We start from the raw sequence: 21,669 nt of genomic DNA on the forward strand, positions 1-21,669 counted from the left end.
TTCCACCTCAGATGGAAAGACTCTGCTTGTCTTGTGTGCCTTCAGGATTTAGGAGGACACATGATCTTGTGAGCGGTGGTCCCGCGATCCTGTCTGAGAAACACCCACAGCACAGGAATCTGTTCTAACGACGTCTGGCTGCCAGCACAGAACAAGACTATTGTTGTATGACCTGATTTCATTTCAGTGATTGTCCTGGCAAAGAATGACATCATCCCATTCTTTTTCTCCTGATGGTCACTTGTCAATGTCTCGCAGCCCCAGCCCTCAACATAATTGGACTGCATTCTCTCAACAGGGAAATGTGCTTTTCCTGTTAACTTCCTGTCAGAATGTATCATTACGGCAAGGGCAGACAGGCTTTCCTTGGCCGGGCAAAGCCCCTGTAGCTGGCCTCCTCCTTCTGTAAAACAAAGCGCTGTTCTATTGGTGGCCAGAGCTGCTGAGCCTTGTTGAATGGTGGGACAGGTTTTGATTTAATGAGAATAGAAGTTGTGTCAGCTAGCGACAGCACAACCCAATGGGACCAGATTTCTCATCCCATTGGTATCTACTATCGTCTATGGATGCAAACTCACCAGGCTCCAGAGTAGAGAGATCCACCTTCAGAGGGTTGCCTCCTCAGCACCACAAACAAAACCCAGTAAACCCTGCAAGCTCACTGGATTTGAGGATGAACTGCCTAACGGGACCTGCTTAATGTCTACATATATGTGTACAAAAATGTGTGACTTTCCCTTTCTTAAATTTTGATTTTAGATTTTTGTTGAAGTCACATGTCAAAGTCTTTTAGCCTCCCAAGGTTGAAAGGGCAATGCAGCACTGGAATACAGCCACAGACTTCCTATCCACTGTGCTTCTGGAATGTTGTGTCTTCTGGGGAAAAAGCAAAAGCAACATGTGTCCCGGCTCATGTAAGAGAGTTATGCACAAGTCAAGTAGAACTACGAAGGCAATGCACAAACTGTAAGCTGTTTGTTACCTAAAGAAGGACCATCAGAATAAAGTTCTCTATCTTCCCTGTGTGCAGTTCTACGCGATGCTGAACACTACGGTGTAGAATTGCTGCTTTTGGAGGAAGCTAAAGTGCTCGGGCTGGAATTAGTCCCCAGCAGGGTAACATCTAAAAACAAAGAGTTAAAACTAAGCAGCCACACAGCAGCAATTTTCTGTTATTATCCCAAATGTATATTCACACAGAAAAGACTGATGTATTTGAGTTGTGGGTAATTTTTTGTTTTCTTTTAATGCTTTTTAAAATTTCATGGCAGTTATTATGCTGTCTTAAAATTAATGCACCCTTTTAAATAATATTAGCATTCTGTTGCCTCCGTTAATGAGAAAGAGTCTTCATAAAACAAGAGCGTGTATACATTGGCATGAATTTGGAGAAGCATTAAGTGCTTACTGGATACCAAGAGGAATGATTTTTAACAGTGTTTACAGTCTGCATCAATTTCGGGCTCTTTGAAAAGATATGGTTTAATAGTATACTTGATGAGAAATTGTAAAGTCACTTAAATTTAAATTAATATATTATATATGACTTTCAGTATTGTACAGAATATAGTGTCATAAGCACAGAGCTGTCTGTCTGTGTAACGCATGCTTGTAAGGATGGGGTTGGAGGATGGATGGAGAAATGGCTCAGTGGTTAAGAAGTTACTGCTCTTTCAGCAGGACCTAGGTTTGATTCTCAGCATCCATATGATGCGTCAAAACTGTCTAACTCCAGCTCCAAGGGAGTCTATACGCTCTGGCCTCCAGGTACATGTGGTACTCATAAACACCCTCTGTCTATTTCTGTGTCTCTGTGTCTCTGTGTCTGTGTCTCTGTCTCTGTCTCTGTCTCTGTCTCTCTCTCTCTCTCTCTCTCTCTCTCTCTCACACACACACACACACACACACACACACAAATAAACAATTTGAAAACATGTACTACCTTGGTGGCAAAGTGTTCCCTCTGGATTAAGGCACTTGTTGCCAACATGGACAACCTGAGCTTGATCTATAGGACCCATGTGGTAAAAGGAAAGAACTGAGTCCTACACACAAACACACACACACACACAAACACACACACACACACATACACACGAACATGCACACGCACACACACACAGAGTAAATATAGAAAATGTATTTTTAATTTCCAATCCAGTTAGGTGTTGTCAAGACTGGGGATGTAGCGTTTATGTGCACAAAGCCCTGGGTTCAATCCTCGGACTTTCTAATAGGGCTTAGAGGAACCCTCCTAAAATCCCAACACTTCAGAGGTGTACGCAGGAGGGTCAGAAATGCAAGGTCATCCTTGGCTACACAGTGAGTTCAATGCCAGCCTGCACTATGGGAGACCCTACCTCAAAACAAAAGCAAGCAGCTATCAGCAGGGCTGCACATAGTCTTAATTTCCTTACAAACAACCAAGCCCTTTTTGTAAGTTAACACACCTAGGTGCACCAAACCTTGCCCAGCAGTGATATATCAGAGCCCAGAACGGACAGAATCAGCCATTTCTATTTGGGCAGGCATATTTCTAGCTGGAAACTGTGCTCAGTGGACGTTAATAATCTGTTCCCACATGTAAACACTTTCTATGTGAGCACTGAGAAGCTCCCAAGGGTCCCGAGACAGAGTTTTCAGGGTTCTTTTGGTGACTTTCATATTACAACCTATCTGACACACCCACATGGCACCCATAAACACCCTATTGTTCTCTTTTTCCTCTTACACGCGCGCGCGCGCGCGCGTACACACACACACACACACACACACACACACTCCAAGATGGCTCAGCACTTAGGGGGATGTGTCGCTTTTGCAGAGGACCTTGATTTGATTCTCAGCTCAAGCATGGTGGCTCAAAATTGTCTGCAACTCCAGTTTCAGGGAACACAACCCCTCTTTTGGTCTCTGTGGTACCAGGCATGCAGGCAAAACACTCATATACATAAAATAAAAATAGATGAATTTAAAAAAAGTCAGTCTTCTGGCAATCCAACTGTAATGCTTTAAATGTGAAATGACCTTCACAGGCCCAGTGTTTAAACACTCAGTCCTCAGCTTCTGACACTGTCTGCGAGACGGTCTAGCAGTTGACACAGGCCTTGAAGGTGGCATCTAATTCGGTTTCCACATAAACTCTCTTGCTGAACTGCCAAGATGTGACCAACTTATTCTGTGAGGTCTCGCCCCACAGAGGACGAAGCTGTTGCCCGACCATGCTAACCTGAAACTGTTAGTCAAGACAACCTGCCTTCCCTTAAGTTGTTCCTGTCAAGAGTGCTGTTGCCTGACAAGCCAGACAAGTAACACGCCAGGTCCGCAGGAGCTGGAGGCTTGCCAATTGTGTCTCCTGGTTCAGTTGTTTGTGTTATATATCTTGGAGAAAATACCAACTTCTAGAACTAGAGAAGCAGATTTGTTTAGTTAGTGATGCTGGAGAAGGAACCAGAACCTCGCTCATGCTAGAAATGTGGCCTAGCACTGAGCTACATCCCTAGTCCAAGAGGGTCACTTGTGTGTGTGTGTGTGTGTGTGTGTGTGTGTGTGTGTGTGCAAGTGCTCACGTGCGTATACATTTATTTAACCTTAATAGCCATTAGGGGCATGAACATACTTCAGGTGTGGGACAACTTTGGTGAGTGTCCTCTTTCTTTTCATATTTACATGGTTTGGGGGATCTTACTCAGGTATCAGGTCTCAAAAGCAAACACTTTTATAGGCTGAGATACCTCCCTGTTCTCAACAGGTAGCTTTTGACGCTGAGGAATATTAAGCAAAAGAACACTACCCACGGCAGCATGAATAGAGAAGCAAAGGAAATGTCACAGGCCACAAATATGTGGCCTCAGTAGTCAGCAAAATGGTGCCAACTGTCCAGATCTATTCTAAAAGGAACTGTTTCTTTCTACTAAACTCCCTGAATAGGAGGCTCAATAGGACATGAATGCAGACGTGGTTGGGAGGGACAGCCACTCAGACCGGAAATTTGAATTTTCCTGTCCAAATGTGGAAAAAGGAGATTGATTGAAAGGAATTCTACAGGGAGCCCACAGGTTGTTAAGAAATGCAGTCCAAGCCGGGCGGTGGTGGCGCACGCCTTTAATCCCAGCACTCGGGAGTCAGAGGCAGGCGGATCTCTGTGAGTTCGAGACCAGCCTGGTCTACAAGAGCTAGTTCCAGGACAGGCTCCAAAGCCACAGAGAAACTCTGTCTCGAAAAACCAAAAAATAAAAATAAAATAAAATAAGAAATGCAGTCCAGCATGTTAAAGCTCAACAGAAGACGATGGTCCAGTAAAACAGGAAAGAGCCTACTTCCTCACAAAAAGACTATGCTAAAAACTGAAAAGCGCGGAACACCGAAAGGGGAAATTTTCTCATGAAAAAGAGGCAAGTGTGACATGAAAGGTGACTGTTCAGATAAAAAAGAGCAAATTCCAGAAAAGAGGCCATTTCCTAGCACGGACCACCCGAAGATGCTATGAGATAGCTGGAAAGCAGCAGGCGATGCTGAGGTTTCCAACGTCAGTTTCTGTAATTCTGAGCATGAACTTCCATTGTTAACTTCCGGGGGGCATCGTACTCAAGGCCAAACTTGGTCCCTAAGAACCTAACGCGCAGGCCTTGAGGGTCACAAAGAGATGCTTGGCAAACTGACTGGAGAAGTAGAGAACTCTGAGAGGTCGCGGTTTCGTTTCCAGAACTTTCTCCTACGTGTATAACTTGGGAATGCTTTCCTCCCCTGTTCGCAAGAGGATTTGTTTTGCTAGAGGCCGGGTGTTGCTGGGTAGCCCAGGCTGACTTCCTACTCTCAGTCCTCCTTCCTCCTCTTCCATATCATAGGATTGCAGGCATGTGCCGCCTCACGCAGCTGCTGCCGGCTTTGACATAGGAAGGCTCCTTTCCAAAAATCTCCCCTCCCTATGGATTCCACGCGCAGATAGCTAGTGGAGTGTCCTGTCATAGCCATATCCCGCCCCATCAGCTCCCAGACAGAGAAAGCCTGCTGGAAAGGGTCTAGGATGGAATACTGAGACAGGACAGTCACCCTGGGTCCGACTCTCTGGCCATGCCTCTCTTCACTTGTCATGCACAGGGAGACTGAATTAAACCCCCTCCGAAGACAGACTTGAAATCCAGACAGAGCAGAAGAGAAGATTTCGCTTTGTTTTATTTCCCTGTGTGAGATTCATGAGCTTTCTGGTGGCTAGGGGACTGTTTCCAAGACAACCTGAGCCAATGCGAGTCTTTGAAGGAACACCAAGCAAAGGCTGATGGATGTTGAAGAGGGAAAAAAAAATCAGAGACCGAAAGAACTCAACAGTTTCTACTGTGGGAACCCAGCAGTTTCTACTGCATAAGCTTGAACTGGGGTTGAATTGGACACTTGAGGGATACTCCTTGGAGGAAATTCAACTCCTGAATGTGTTTGGGGGACCAATGTCTAGTTGCTGTGGCAGGTCTCCACAGCTCTTCCCATTCCCGTGACATTCTAGATGCTAACACTTATCTTCTCAGGCAGGAAAGTGTGAAGACAAGCTGTGAACAGGATGGATGGCGTCTCTCTACTTCTGACATTGCGGTACACTGGGGTGGCTGAGGAGGCTGGCCCGCCATGCATTTCTTGACTCTTGTGAGGCAGAACTTACTTTTGAACAAGCAGATCATGTTAAGTCATGTGACTCTTTAGAGTCCTATTTATTATTATGACCTGACTGCCAAATCCAAGGCCTCTTCTGGCTCTCTCCGCTAAGACGAACAAAGGCATAGGAAGGGGTAGGACCACGGACTCAGGTTCCGGTTAGCGCTCAAACTTTCCCTCCCGTCTACTAGCCAAAGTGGCACACACCGCTCAGGTGGTCCCGCTTCAATTAGTTAAGAGAGAAAACTTAGATGAGTACCTTTGAAGCTTCCCTGCAATGACTCTGCCTTGAAGAACCTTCATGTCATTTGCCAGATTCACCTTCTCCAGATGATGGCGGCTGGCCCTCAGCACCTGGGATGGGGAACAAAGGTGTTAGCCATGGCATTTCTGTCAGCAATGTCTCCCATCTCTCAGATGTTACGCTCTCACAGCCTCAAACGGAGAATACCACGAGGAATAATCTTCTGACAAGCACACATTAATTCTTCGAAGCACACCGGGTAATTCAGCCCTTTTCGAGAAGCTTCCATTTTGCCTTTCCTTTACGGGAATGGCTTCCCATTAATACCATTTCATATTATTCTTTGTTTGAATTTCATAGTTTCAATAAAGGAGAATTCCTTTTTATAAAGACTTCCAGTGTGTCTCCCATTTAAAAGTGGAGGGACGTCTAATTTCAGATTGCAGGATCTATTCTTAAGGGAAATGCGCAGAATCATAGGATCTTTCCACAATTATTAGTTGATGAGTAGCAAAGGAAGCCTTCACAAGAGGTTCAGTTCGTTTCCCTTCTGCATTTACAACAGGTGCAAATGTGTCCCGAGTAAATGCAGACACGTAGCATAAGAAGCAGCACTCGTTTCAATGCTTTATTTCATGCAGCCTAGAATATCACATTTTAACAAGTACACGGGGCTGGGTAAATGTGTGTACAGTGTATAGGTTAGACGAGGAAATAGCAGGATAGAATAGGAAAGTTGCACACCATTTAACAATTCACTATTTCCTTTCCCTTTTAGTTCTTTCTCGTGGAAACAACAGTGTTTAAGAGTGATCTTACGTAAAACTTCAAGCTTTCTTACCTCTCCTCGGGTCAGTGCAACTGTATGTTATCCTCACAGAGGGACCCCCAGAGGCCTTGGCTGCAGCTTGTTTGCCTCCACAGACCTGTAATCTCTTGTTCTGGACTGGCTTTTGAGTTCATGTTAAATGTGGGCAGTTCTAGGAGCCACCCTTGGGGCCCTAATGTTGGGGCAGCTGGCCCAATCCCTGCGTTCAGGGGCGTGGCTGCTCCAACGGAGCAGAAGGAGAGCGCGGGCGAGCGCCAAGAACGGGGCAGCCTTCCGGCCCCCAATCCTATTTAAAGGGAATGCTACCCCGCTGGAGCAGCCACGCCCCTGAACGCAGTCGGTAGAGCATGAGACTCTTAATCTCAGGGTCGTGGGTTCGAGCCCCACGTTGGGCGCCAATCTGTAGTGAGAAGCGGCGGGGCTGTGTCCTGCCACCCGGCCGCGGGCTAGCTTTATACCCGAAATAATTACACGGAAACTGTATTCTTTTAAATACTGCCTGGCCCATAGTTTCAGCCTCTTATTGGCTAATTCTCACATCTTCCTTTAACCCATATTTAGTAATCTGGGTAGCACCACGAGGTGTGGCTTACCAGGAGAGATCTTAACCTGCGTCCATCTCGGAGAGCAGCAGCATGGAGACTCACTATGGCGAATGCCTGAAGCGTCTCCCCCACTCTACTTCCTTGTTCCCACAATTCTGTTCTGTCTACTCCACCTACCTAATTTTCTCTTAAAGGGCCAAGGCAGTTTTCTTTATTAATAATGAAAGTAACACATAAACACTCCTCCATCACCCTAAGCATCTCATCTATGCTGAGGGTTCTGCGGTGGGGCCTCTGGTACCGGCATGTTTCTGTGCCACCTTCTTCTTGCTACCCTACCCTCACCATCTCTCTTCACCTGCAGAGAGTGGCTGAACTCCCGATGTTACTCTCTGGTCTGGTACGCCCATGCATTAAGGCTTAGAGGACCCCTTCTGCTTCTCATCCTGGAACTTGGTAAGTTCTAGAACTTTCACATAGATGATTCTATCTATCTATCTATCTATCTATCTATCTATCTATCTATCTATCTATCTATTCATCCACACATATCTATTCCTTGAGAGTTTCTGAAGGAGAAACGTACAGACGAGGGGCTGGGTGCAGCATGGCTCAGTGGAAGAGAGTGTGTGCGCAGCACGAGTAAGGCCCTAGGCTCAGGCTCCAGCTTCCCTAACAAAAGCATCCTGCATTTGACTATGATGCAGGATGCTCTGTCTGTGGTCAGTTTGGCATAGTCTAGCATCAAGGTAACACTACATGTTTCTGGACACTGCTCTGGACATGCTGCTGGGGGCAGATGGTGTAGTTTCAGGTGACACCATTTGCTGGCTATGTGAACATGAGTATGTTACTTAGTCTCACTATACCTCAGTATATTCTTTTGAAAAATGGGGATTTAAAGTATAGGCACTTTCTGGATCTAATAAGAGGGTTGCATTCTCTTAAAAAACCATGAGGAGTTTCTCCCACAAAGTATTATTTCTTGGTCTACTTTGAACAATTAATTCTAGGTTGCCAAGAGAATTTACTTTTCCACACTTCTTTCTACATACACCTTTGTCCACGGTTGAGCAAAAAACATATGCAAAGGTTTTCCTAAGTCATATCAGCACAGACTTTGATTACATATGCCAAAAATGACAGCTTAGCAATTTGTTACAGGGAGTTGAAAAGAGAAAGAGATAGCCTGAATCTATGCCTGCTACATACACACCCAGAGTTAAACTCTCGCCCCTACACTGTAGGAAGACTGGCACAGTTCTCAGTGACTACATCTACACCAGGAAATGTATTTCACAGATATTTTTCCAGGTATGCCGGATACATAACTGTTGCTGTAACTAGGCACAGCACTAAATACACAACAGAAATTCATTAAACTATTTCTTGGTTCTGTAGAGATGGTTTAAAGGTTAAGAAAACTGTCTGTCCTGTCAGGGAAGCGATCAGTTTCAAGCAGTCACATAGTAGCTCATAACCCTCTGTAACTCCTATTCCTGGGGCTCTGATTCCCTCTTCTGACTTTTGTGGCCTCCAGCATGCATACAGTATAAATATATAGATGCACACAGAAACACCCATACACATAAAGTAAAATAAATATTAAAATTAATTTTGAAACCTTCTAATTAATTTGTGATAAAAATAAATTTATTTCATAGAGTCGTTAAATCAGCACCATCTGGCAAGTAGAATTAATATTATTTGTTATTGTTCATTTGTGGTTATTACCATTTAATTATAGTTACTTTAAATTTCAATGATATATATGCAGTGATTTGGTTCACCATGCCTGTAGACTCTGTATCCTCAGATTGAACCAACTAAGGATCAAAAATGTTTCAAAAATAAGTTTCCTGTGTACACAGTACCCACGGACTACCTTCACGGTCATTTATTCCCTAGGTGTTAGGTATTATAAGATAGATCATATTAGATAGACATAACAGCTATCTGCACAGCGTCCGCATTGCATTTGTGTTACAATCAGCCTAGTAATTTAAGATATGCAGAAACATATATACATTACATATGAAAACTATGCATACTCTTTTATATAAGGGACTTGCGGATCCAGACTTATATTCATATTCATAGTGTGTGTATGTGTCCCACAACCAAACACCAGGGATAGACACCCAAGGAATAACTGTAGCATGCTGTGAGTAGAAACATCTACCTAGTCTTCCTAGTATATATGCCGGTAGCATTTTCTTATTGTTTTGTTGTTTCTGAGTTTTGTATATCTTTCCGTTCTCATTCATTCTTTTGTTTTCTGTTTGTTTGTTTTAAAGACAGAGTCGCCCTGTGCAATCCTGGTTGTCCCGGAACTATCCTGCCGTAGTACAGACCTTGAACTTGATACAGTCCTCCTTCCTCTGCTTCCAGAGTGTTGAGATACAGGCATGAATCACCATGCATAGTTTATCATCGTTTTTGTTGACAGATTTTGAGACAGGGTCTCATTCTGTAGTTCAACATGGCCAGAACTCAGTATTCAAACCAGGTTGGGCCTGAACTCTTACCAACCCTCCTTCCTTAGTTGCCTAGACGCTGAGATTATAGACACGAACCATCTGCACCCCATCTTTGATTTCATCATTTTATCTGATAGCATAAAGCTAGGCCAAGGTTCTAAACCCAGTTAGTTGGTCAGGGTAACATGCGACTAAAGATCCCCTTAGTCCCACTTCCTCAGGCTGTTCAATTGCTGTGACAGGACACCATGACCAAGACAATTCACTAAGGAACACCATTATTAGGTTACAGTTTCAGAGTTAGAGTCCATGTTGGCGGAGCAAAGGCGGAGCAGCAGCAACAGCTAAGAACCCACATCCTATCCACACGGAGGCAGAGAGAGAAGCCGGGAAATGAGACCATTGAAACATCAGCGTGGTCACCAGTGCGCACCTCCTCTCCTAAAGCCACGCCTCCAAACAGTTCTGTGAACGAAGCATTCAGACGGATGAGTCTATTGGGCTCATTTATGCAAATCACTAGGGCATCTCCCTCCAGGTTTCATGCCTGCTCTTTTTGGCCTAGAATTGTCTGTTCTTCTCTCTTCCCCCCGGGAGCGCCGTATGTTCCCTCTTGCATCAGCACAGGTCCCATTTTGGACAACCCCTCCTGAGATGCAATGCAGCACTCACTGTGCCATCTGTTATTGTCGCTGTGACCTCCGATTGCCTTGTCTGTCCACTCAGGTTTGAAGATCATTCATGGAGGGCTATGGCATAGGCTCCATCTTCATCTGACCCTCTTGCCACAATGTAACTCTGCTAACTGCCAGGCAGTCGCCGGTCACCACCATAAAATGGAGCCAGGCAGTCAGGGTACGAATTGCATATTGATCTTTGTCTTGTCTTAGGGTTTGTTCAGATTTAGCTTAAAAATTATCTAATTTTAGTGGTATTAAAGACTATAAAATTAGTGGCTGGAGAGATGGCTCACTGGCTGCTTTTGCAGAAGATCTGGATTCAATTCTCAGCACCCACATGGTAGCTCAAAACTGCCTATAACTACAGTTCCAGGGGATCCAGTGTTCTTTCTTGGCCATACATGCAGGCAAAACCCTCATATACAGAAGACACAAACAAACTCATCTTTGAAAAAGATGTAGAACTAAGAATTTATTCTTAGTCCACAGTGAAACTAGACCAGGAAGTAGATAGTCTTACTCCAAGTCATTCGTCCCTTTCTCTTTATCAAGCAATGAGTTTGGCACAAAATTCAGGAGGAGTGTTGCATGAGGTGTGTGAGAGCGAGTGTGTGTGTGAGTGTGTGTGTGTGTGTGTGTGTTCAGGAGTCTGTTTTTCTGTCCCTAGAATGAAGAGATAAGGTGAGACTGGAAGACCTCTGCCATCTTGGTCCAGAGTCTGATGAAGTTGTTCTCCACTGACCAGTGCTGAACTCTTGCCTATTGGTAATCTGCAGAGAAGTAGAGCTGGGTTTCCTAGCTGCACCTGCCAAGTTTGGATCAACTTTTTGGGCCACGAAGTTTCTGTGTTTGGTGCTTACCAGTCCCTGCTAGAGAACTAGGGTGAATGAAGTCCGCTCTTTCCTTGCCTCATGTCTCAGATGTTCAGAAACAGAGCTGCATTTCTTGGCTTTCCAACTTCACCAACTCGTTGCATTTTGCTGCAGAGGAATGTCATGAAAACCCCAGGCCTTGATGAAAAGCATTAGCACTGTTCATGGTTAGCGAAATGCTGTGATGGTGACAGATTGTTTGTACGAGACCTGGAGAGATGGCTCAGTGGTTAAGATAACTGGCTGCTCTTTCAGAGGTCCCGAGTTCAATTCCTAGCAACCACATGTTGTCTCACAACCGTCTATAACGGGATTTGATGCCCACTTCTGGCCTGCAGGTATAAATGCAAAGTACTCATACATAAAATATAACTTAAAAAAAGAAGAAGAAAGAAACACACATAGGGTTAAGAGTTCATTTTCATGCAGACAGATGTCCTTGACTTATCCCCTTGTAGTGGCTTCAGTCTTGATGTTGTAACACATTCTGCTTTTGCTCCTTTGGCCCTGGAAATTAGTTCCTGCTTTCCCTAAAGGAGGATCAAAATGTCCAAACTGATCTCAGTAGAAAATTACACCAAGTCACATGAATCTTGGCATGGTGAATGGTGCATGCATGCGAGAGATTATTAATTCACACGCAAAGATATGAAACCAGAAAACTTGAGAAGTTCCGAAGCCAGAAGTGAGAGCCAGGGAGCTTCTAGCTTTCCATAGAGCCTAGAAGGAAGCAAAGACCAGGATCCTTGGCACTCAGGCGTCTGGGACCATTTACTCCTTAGATGCTGTGGGGACAAGCAGCCTGGATGAAAGAAGCCCTTGTCAGCAAACCCCAAGAAATCATGGAGGTGCTGCAATAGTTTAGGAAGGCCCTGCTGCCCAGCCTGCTTAGCCTCCATGGAACGATCGGCACCATACACATTCGGCAGCACACACGGTCGGCAGCACACACGGTCGGCAGCACACACGGTCGGCAGCACACACGGTCGGCAGCACACACGGAACTGAATTTTCTTCCCACCGTTCTTGTGCTTTTGGCAATCGCCAACGGTCTCTCTCCCTCTTCCCTGTCTCTTCATCCCCTTCCCCTCACTCTTTTCTTCGTTGTAGGAAGAGGCAACACAGGGCCTTAATCCATAGCCCAGTATCACTTAGAATTTGCTGTGCAGCTCAGAATGGCTGTGAGCTCATAGAAATTCTCCTGCCTTAACCTTCCAAGTGCTGAAATTAGAGCCGTAAACCACCACGTCCAGCTTCCATCTCTCTTGCTGTTTTTTCATCCCTTCTTCCCAGTTCTCTTTATTTCAGGGGCATGTGGCAAGGCTTTGTTTGTAACCCAGACTGGTTAAATGCATGGCAATCCTCCTGCCTTTCTTTTCCCTATTCCCTTTCTGATGCCGACCCCCCCACTTCTCCTTTCTTCATTTTTTTTTTTTTTTTTTTGGTTTTTCGAGACAGGGTTTCCCTGTAGCTTCTAGAGCCTGTCCTAGAACTAGCTCTTGTAGACCAGGCTGGCCTCGAACTCAGAGATCCGCCTGCCTCTGCCTCCCGAGTGCTGGGATTAAAGGCGTGCGCCACCGCTGCCCGGCCTTTCTTCATTTTTTTGAGATAAGAACTCGCTGTCTAGTCCAGGTTATTATGGTCCTGATAATTTCTACTTAGCCCAGGCTGACTTGGAGCCCACAATTCTCCTACTTCAGCCTCCCAAGTACTGGAATTACAGGTGTGTATCATGTCTGCCTCATGCTTGTTCATTACTTTTATATTTTTAATTAGATTTTTATCTTAGTCTCTCTGTGTATGTATGGTCACACATGCTCACACGTACATGCATATAAAATACCTGTATATAGAGGTCGAAAAGTTAGCTTCCCGCACATTAGACCAATGCTCTTCCATAGCCACGTGCCCACCCCTAGAGTCTTCTTCCCCACCACTCAAGGGCAAGAATAGGAATATTTTTATCATATCACAAACCAGACAGGCTTGAAATGTAACTTCATGGTAGAGAACGTACCAAGTATCCATAAAGCTTGTGTTCAACCCAGCTCCCCACTCTCCCAAAACAGTCAAAGATAATTTCCCAGCTTTAGTAACTGGGGGCTGGGGACGGGAGTGAACCACCAAAAGGCTAGTGGAGGCGCAATGAGGATCAAATACTAAGAAATGATTTTTAAAATTTAATGTTAGAGGCAGAAATCACTTCTTAAATCTGTGCTTAAATACAGCTCACCTACCGAGAGGAGATATTATATAACTTCACAAGCTGAGCCAGTGTCTGGGGCTAAGTCCCTTTCATAATCAATGGCATTTACTCTGAGTTGTTCAGGTGGGGTAAGAGCTCAGAAATCCAGGAAATCGGAGATGCTTTGCCGTAGAAGATTAAGTGCTGAGCTTAGGTACGGTGAAAGGCTTTGAGAAACCCAAGGCTATCGAGTAATCAGACCCCAGGATTGAAAAAGTCGCTGCTTCCTGTCTGTTAAGCAGGTTTTTCTGTTTGCTTAAAATGTTCACATTTATTCCCAATTGCCAGAGCTGGAAGAACGGCTTAGTGGGTCAAGCCCACATTGCTCTTATAGTGGACCCGAGTTCTGTATCCAACTCCCACAGCAGCTCACAGCCACCCTGTGCCCCTACTCCAGGGGGTTCAAGAACTCTGGCCTCATGCACACATCCCCATGTGCACAAACATGCATAATTATTCTTAAAATAATAAGGACAAGTCTTTAAAGAAATAAATTAAAGGATTGAAGAGATGGCTCAGTGGTTAAGTGCACTGGCTGCTCTTCCAGAGGACCTGGGTTTCAATTCCCAGCACCTACATGGCAGATCATAACTGTCTGTAACTCCAGTTCCAGAGGACTTGACATCCATGGCAAAATACCAATGCACATAAAATAAAAATAAATAGAAGAAGAAGTGAGTTATAAAAGTCACCAGTTCCTCCTCTGTATTCCTACACTATACTGGAAAATGGCAGGAGATAAGGTTGCAAACCCCTTCTAAGCCAGGCAAGCAAATATAAGCTTTGTTCTGGTCTTGGGGTGGGGCACCCTACATAAGTGAAGTGAATTCTGCTTAGAAAAAAGCCTTCTTTTCGATGGGCAAAGAAGACGGCTTTTTGAGTGTATGGGACCCCAGGAAGCTTCTCACTCAGCTCCCTACTGATGGCTCGGTGAACATAAACATTTGTCTCTGGATGGGCCTGCTAAGATTATGGCCTTCCTCTTGTGAACGTAATGAGAACACAACCCACCCGGCAGACAGCGGGACCAGGAGGAAAGCATCAGGTCCACTGAGCCTGGATACAGACGTTTCTTGGGAACATTAAGACATAGGAGGGCTTCGTCTTCACATTTCCACTCAAAATTACATGGAGAGGAAAATCTGTCCATTTTATACTCTTAAAAATCTGTTCTTGAGGTGTGGCAGGGAGGCAGTTCAGTCAACAAAGTGCTTTTCATGCAAGTGTGAGAACCTGGGATCAATCCCCAGGTTCCACAATAAAAAGTCAAGCCCAGTGATGGGGTGAGCCTGTAATTCCAGCGTTGGGGGGATCCCTGGGAGTTGATTGAGCAGCTGGCGCAACCTGATGGGTAAGTTCCAGGTCCCACTGAGAAACCTTGCTTCAAAGCTGGACCAGACCAAATCAAACCAAACCACACCACATCAAACCAAACCAAACCAAACCAAACCAAACCAAACCAAGGTAGATGCACTGCCTGAGGAGGAAGAACAACCAAGGCTGTCCTCTGGCTTACACACACACACACACACACACACACACACACACACGTCTTTGTTTTTATTCAATGATACGATCATTTACTAACAACACTGCCAATGATACCTCAGTGAACTCTATTTCTTCTTTGCTTGTGCCTCTCTTCATTCTCTTATGTCCCCCTATAGCCCCCCAGTTGTTTAATCTAAAACTACTCTAGAAGTTTCCTGTCCTCTCCTTCCATCCATCCAGGCCCAGGTCAGGAGTGTTCTACCTTCTAAATACACCTGGACTCGTAGGCTGTTGTCCATCTTCCCAGCAAAGACCTCAGCGTTTCTCATCTGAGCACTGTGGTCTCCTCACTGTCCTGCTGGTTTTTAAAGTTCTACCCACTGGCCTTTGAACAATCCATATTGCATATGGTCACTGGGAGACTGATATGAAATCTTTCTAGGGCTTGGAATATCTCTCTGGGATTGAGACCTTGCCTGGCATTTAGAAAGTCCTAGACTTCATCCCCTGTACTGCAGAGACAAATAATCAAGACTATTTCCAAGATACGAATCACATCCGCTTTCCATTTCTCAGTTCTACAAAAATTTGTTTCTCTCTCCTTTGAGTGAAAATCAGATCCCAAAATGGTGAACGCAGAAGAGTAGGAGCTACAGGTGCCTCCATCACTGACCTGGGTCTCCAGCAAACACAGCCGCCCAAAGAAGCAACATTGTCCACAGAACCAATGTCTTAGTGACACTGGTCCTCTTGATAGAACTAGAAACAACTGTGGATCAGAAGCTTGTCTGCGGTCTGTGGCTGCATGTTTCCTTAGAATTAACAGGACACATCGTTGTACTGAAGCAACTCTCTTGGGTTCAATATTCCCAATATTCAATATTGGGTTCAGTTCCTTTTCAGAGACTTCCCAACACCTTGCATTGTGTTGGCAGTGCTCCTCCCTTCTGAAAGGTTCTTCCCCACCAGCTGCTTGTTCTTCGAAATTCAGCTCATTACCATCACCTTCTGAAAAGTTCTTGGTTTCCTGAGGAAGAAATCCCACTCTCAGCCTCTCAATCCTGAACATACTTCTGCAGGTATGAATATTAACTGAGATGGAATGATCTGTTTTTCCCACCTCTTCCTCAGACTAACAACTCTTCCAAGACAAGAGATTTTACCAACCTGTGAATTGCTACTGTCTGCCACCCATTCATAGTAGATGCTCAAGAGGGAGGGAAAAGACAAAAACCGGAAGATGACTCAGCAGCTAGGAAGGACCACGTACTGCTCTTCTAAAGAATCCAAAGGATCCAAGATCAAATCCCAGCATCCACATCAGGTGGCTCATAATCACTTGTAACTCTAGCTATAAGAGATCCAGCGGCCTTCTCTGGCCTCCATGGTCACCCACGAATCCATGGCAGACACACATATAAATAAAAATAAATCTTTTTTTTTATTTTTCAAGACAAGGTTTCTCTGTGTAACACTTCTAGTTGTCCTGAAGCTTTGTGAACCAGGGTGACCTTGAACTCACAGAGATCTGCCTCCCCTGGCTCCCAAGTGCTCAGTTTAAGGGCATGTGCCACCTCTGCCCTGCTAATAAAAGCAAATATTTAAAATAAAGAAGAGGAAAACAAGAATAAATGGGAAAGCTCCAATGATACATGATTAATAAAAATTCAGGGTCAGAAATTGGGCTTCAACCTCAAAATCTTAAAAGCGAAACAGTCAGCCACTGGTTCTTACCTCGACCTCTGCCTGAAACTGGCGATCCTGCCTCCTGGAATCTCAGACTGAGACTGTGTGTGGAGAGCTGTCTCCTCCCATTTTATAATCCTCTCTAGGACTGGAATTAAAGGCATGTACCACCCAGTTTCTATGGCAACTAGTGTGGCTACTGGGATTAAAGGTGCGCATTACCATAATCTGGTCTGTAAGGCTGACCAGTGGGACTGTTTTATTCTCAGATCTTCAGGCAGTCTTTATTTATTAGAATACAATTAAAATGTTACTACACTCCAAAATGTATTGAAACATTGCTGTGTTCGGACTGTGTGTTAGATGCTTTTCCTATATTATTTCCCATGCTTGATACACTTCCTAGGTTACTTCCCGTGCTAGATACTCTTCCTACGTTACTTCCTTTCAATCTTTTAAACGTTCTTCTCTTGGGGATGGCTTTGGTCTTATTTCACAGAGGTCTTGCTGCTGGTCCTCAGGTGACTTGGGTCTTACCTGTCTTTGTTCCTTCTGCTGTGATTGGGGATAAGATCGAGATGATGGGGCTGGTCTTGGCAGGACCTACTATTCGGTGTTGGTGGATCCCATTCAAATTTAGAGGTAAAAGAGCCAGGACTCTGCTTTAAGAATGTCTTAGAATTTCTTGAGAGTCACAGATAATTTGAAGTATAGAAATATCATCTAAATAAATTTTATTTTTTTGTTTTTACTTTTGTTTTTTTCTAAACAGGGTCTTCCTTTGTATCCTTGGCTGGTCTTGAACTCACAAACCTCCTGACTCAACTTCCTGAATGTTGCAATTATAGGCATGGACGACTACATTTTGACTTACAGCGACTCTTTAAAACAAACAATTCCATTATGTTTCCCGTGTTTATTAAATAGAGAATAACTATGGCAATGTGAAACTTGATAAGAAATTTCTCCATTTGGTCCATTTTGCATTTCATATTATCATGTAAAACAGAGAGAGCTAGGTAGACACAAGAGATAAGCACGAGCGTACCACACACATACACACACGCACACACACCTCTCTCATATAGGGTATATGCCTGTCTAAAGTAACAGCAGCTCAGTGGATTAATCACAGCATTCAAAGCTAGGCATTTTGTATATTTCTTAGTTTTCTTCCCCAAACGGTACGGAGCAATAATACCTTTCCATTTCCCATGATATGATGAGATACAATCATGGTTCTACAAATGCAAATTGTACAACTTCATCCAACAGTTCTTTATTCCTTGCCTTGTTCAGTTAACAATAATAGTTCTACCTACTCTATCTTCCTTCTGTTATTCCACAGGGTTGTAGAGAGGTGACGTCTAAAAGCTACAAACATCACCCCCAAGCTGAATATTTTATAAATGCAACATTTTTTTTAATGGAAACCAAGTTTAATAATCTGGCTCTGGACTTTGCCAGTGCTTATGAAGCTCTTGTCCGTGTTCCTTTAGTATTAAAGCCCTTTGGTCCCCGCCGTGAAAAAAATAAAACTGAACACGCCTCTGAAGTCACAGTGTTTGTTACAGTTTGCAGAGGTTGCCTTTTATTTCCTAGTGTGAGAAGAAACGTCCAACAATTATATTTACCTGAAATTATGAGTAGTCAAGAGAAAGAAATAGAATGTCTGCACTGCCTAACAAGGCAAGTGACTAACCAGGCTTCTTCCTGTGAGTGCTGGACACCCGCATGCAAGCAACCAGACTAGGCTAGACCGGAATGCCCCAAGACTGGTCAGTCTAAACACTCCTTCTGCATGTTATTTTGTCAAATGAATTATCAGCTGAAATCTCTTTTTCCCTTTCATTATCCATAGGAGAGAGCAAACTGGGAGGGTGGAGAACTTTGCCCAGAGACATGTTTTCAATCATCTAGGCGGCCCAAGTAGGGGGAAGATCACAAAAACACGAACTGCACCAGAGGCCGGAAGGGAAGGCTGTTTTCTCCCTGAGGAAAAGTAGATCACCGTACTTACAAAAGTCGCCTTGAAAGTTTTCTCTCGAGAAAAGGCACTGGGAGCAGGGAGGAGGCAGAGGAGCCGAGATTAGGAGGCTGCGGTACTTCCTTCCTCCTCCAGAATGGGAGACTCATTGTTCCTTATCGCCCTGACCTCTGAGGAGCTCCAGGAGCCAGGGAGGCCTGGCCTCTGATCCCCACTGCCCTCCCTCCTGGCCTCTGCGCCTCGGATTTCCAACTCGCGGATAAAGCTGTCCGGCCTGACACCAGCTCCGAGCCTCATTAGGGACTGTCTGCGAAGTGCTTGCAAGATGCAGTTATATAAGGCCCGCGTATTATTATCATCACACACCCCCATAGACCCAGCTCTGCCAGACAAACAAAAGGCAGTTCCAAGAAGAGGAGGAGCAGAGACAGAAGTTCCACTGGGGGTGAATTTCGGGACACTGCTGAACTGACTGGAAAGGGGAAAAAAAGGCAACCCAATACGAGTATGCAAACCTCGGCAAACAAACTGTGCTGCAGCTGGCCGGCTGGGAGGGGAGGGGGCGGGAAGGGAGTCAGGGTTTCCAGGCATGCGGTTCTGGCGCCTGGAGCACCCGGTACAGTAGCTGCCTGTGGCAGGATGGAATGGATGAGGGAGATGTGGGCTTTGGAAAGCCAGGCGGTCCAGAGGCCAAGTACTTAGTAAACACTGAGCGTTCTTAGACCCGGACCCTGTGCCCTGGTCTCTTGATTTCTGGTTTCGTTCTCCTAATGGTGGTGTGCAGGGAATCTCGCCTGCACCGTGGAGTCGTCCGTTTGAAACCTGGGTCTCCGTTTTCTCACTCAGCCAGGGACATCTGAGAAAGTTTCCTGCCACGGACCCCATCTCCACTTGCTATTGTATCTTCTTTAGATTGCTATTATCCTGCCCGTGACATACCTCCCGGTGTGAAGACTCCTACCCCGGCATTTAAAGTCCACAGTTTTTGCCTGGGCGCTCATTTCTCACGTCTGGTAGCACCCTCCAGTATCAGCACCCCGCAGCACACCCTCAAAAGGTGGGTTTATCAGTCCTTTCCGGCCTCACTCACACTACATCTCCCCTTCTCAGTTCAAATCTCGGATCCCCTGTGGGGGTAACGGAATCTCTCTGTTTTGCTGTCGACACTGCTTTTTGTTACCATTGTTCAGCAGCTTTCCCAAACCTACCTTTCCATAGGCTTGAGAACCTGTGTTGTTCGGGCTTGTGGCCCGAGTCAAAGCCTCAAGAATAACAGTAGCATAGTGAAGTCATTGCATCTGCTTGAGATCAGGTCTTGTTATATAGCCACGGCTGTCCTGGGCTCGTCTTCCTCTGCCTCCACTTTCCCAGAGCTAGGGTTAATAGCATTGCATTATCTTACGACTGACTAAATCTCACCTGTGACTTCTAGTTATGCAGCAACCTCCCTGTGAATTAATTCAGATGTTGGTTGGTGGGGATGTCTAATAGATTCATGAGGTTTGGTAGTACCCCTCACTTCTTTGAATGATTGCATGCTTTCATGTTTAAAGAGGAGAGGCTGAGACTTGGCTCAGGGCTAGGAAGAATCCTTGCCTAGCACGCTTGAGACCCTGGATTTCACCCTTGCACTGGCCTAAACAAAGGCACAGTTTTTATCAAACAATAAGGGGAACACCTTAATTTGAGCTGTCTTTTATAAGTCTGCAGAGAAGCAGGGCAGCTAGCATCCGTGACGTCTTTGCTACCCACAGAAGGTGAGCTGTAAAGTACAATTTAGGCACCGGTGAGATGACAGCTGGTAAAAGCACTTGCTGCTAAACCTTGCAGCCCTGAGTTCGATCCCTGGAACCCATTGTGAAAGGAGAGAAATTCCAACAAGCTGCCTCTGACCTCTGCAAATCCTGCCCTCTGACGTACATACATAAATCAGTGTAATTAAAAGGAAATAAAGTACAGCTTATTTCATACAATCCCCTGAAATTGGGGATTTTCAGCACTAACACACTTGGGGATGCACTTTATGGGAACTGTGTGGGCCCTTAGAAATAAGCGGACGGCTCTCTGGTTTATGACCTGGGGTGAATACAACATCATGAGGCTTCTAATTAACATATTCTCGGTGACATTTCCTCTATTCTTTGACTGAAGCAAGATGCTTTAAGTTCCACGCCTGGTGGCTGGAACCTCCGTCCTGTTATTTAGGAGACTCAGCAGTTTCTACACAACACACGCTCCCCGGGGCATACAGAATGTTCAGTGGATTAGAAGAATTTCCCCGCCTCCTTTAATTTGGAACAATCAAAACCAATTCAGGTTCTAAAGAATTTCAGCGTCAACTGGAGTCTTTGAGGTTTAGGACTAGATGTGCCCATGCATTCCTGTTTTGTATTTAGAGAGATTGGGGACCCAGGACCTCACTGGTGCTAACTCAGTCTCAACTTTAATAAGCTCCTTTGGGAAAAAAAAAAAAACAAAAAAACTTCTTTTATTATTTGATTATTTGGTATGCTTGGGTGGTTTTTTTTTTTTTACATGTATGCAGTGTTCTTGGGAGGAAGAAGGGGGCTTTGGATCCCAAGAATTAGAGTTACTGATAGTTGTGAGCCACCATGTGCGTGCTGGGGTTAGGATTCAGGTTCTGTGAAATGGACTCTTAACCCCTGAGCTATCATCCTGCTTCCTCATGAGCACTCTTGACCTAGCAATATCACAAGAGGCAAGGTTCATTATGAACCAGGTTTTCAGAGACTCCCAGCCATGCTGGGTTGGTCCTGTTGTCTGCAGGAAGCCTGTGATTGGGCTAGAACATCATGGTGTGGTGGAGCAAAGCATCCTATTTAAAGACACCAAAAAGCCAAAAGAGCAAAGGAGCCAAGTACCAACTTCAAGAGCGTGACCCCAGTGACCTGATGCCCTTCACTAGTCCCTGTTCTTGAAGGTTCCAGCACCTCCAGAGGATCA

The 21,669-nt window shown here is 44.9% G+C and overlaps 1 protein-coding gene across 2 annotated transcripts in view; it reads right to left on the minus strand.

The window, feature by feature from the left end:
* The window catches only part of Sulf1 (sulfatase 1), a 168,490-nt gene that overhangs the window by 119,703 nt on the left and 27,118 nt on the right, over positions 1 to 21,669 (minus strand). For both annotated transcript variants that reach the window (XM_038347546.1, XM_038347548.2), the window contains exon 2: positions 5,906 to 6,000. The gene's annotated coding sequence lies outside the window, so the exon portion shown is untranslated. The remainder of the gene's footprint in view (positions 1 to 5,905; positions 6,001 to 21,669) is intronic.

The sequence above is a fragment of the Arvicola amphibius genome, chromosome 11, assembly GCF_903992535.2.
Source record: "Arvicola amphibius chromosome 11, mArvAmp1.2, whole genome shotgun sequence".
NCBI classification, from domain to species: Eukaryota; Metazoa; Chordata; class Mammalia; order Rodentia; family Cricetidae; genus Arvicola; species Arvicola amphibius.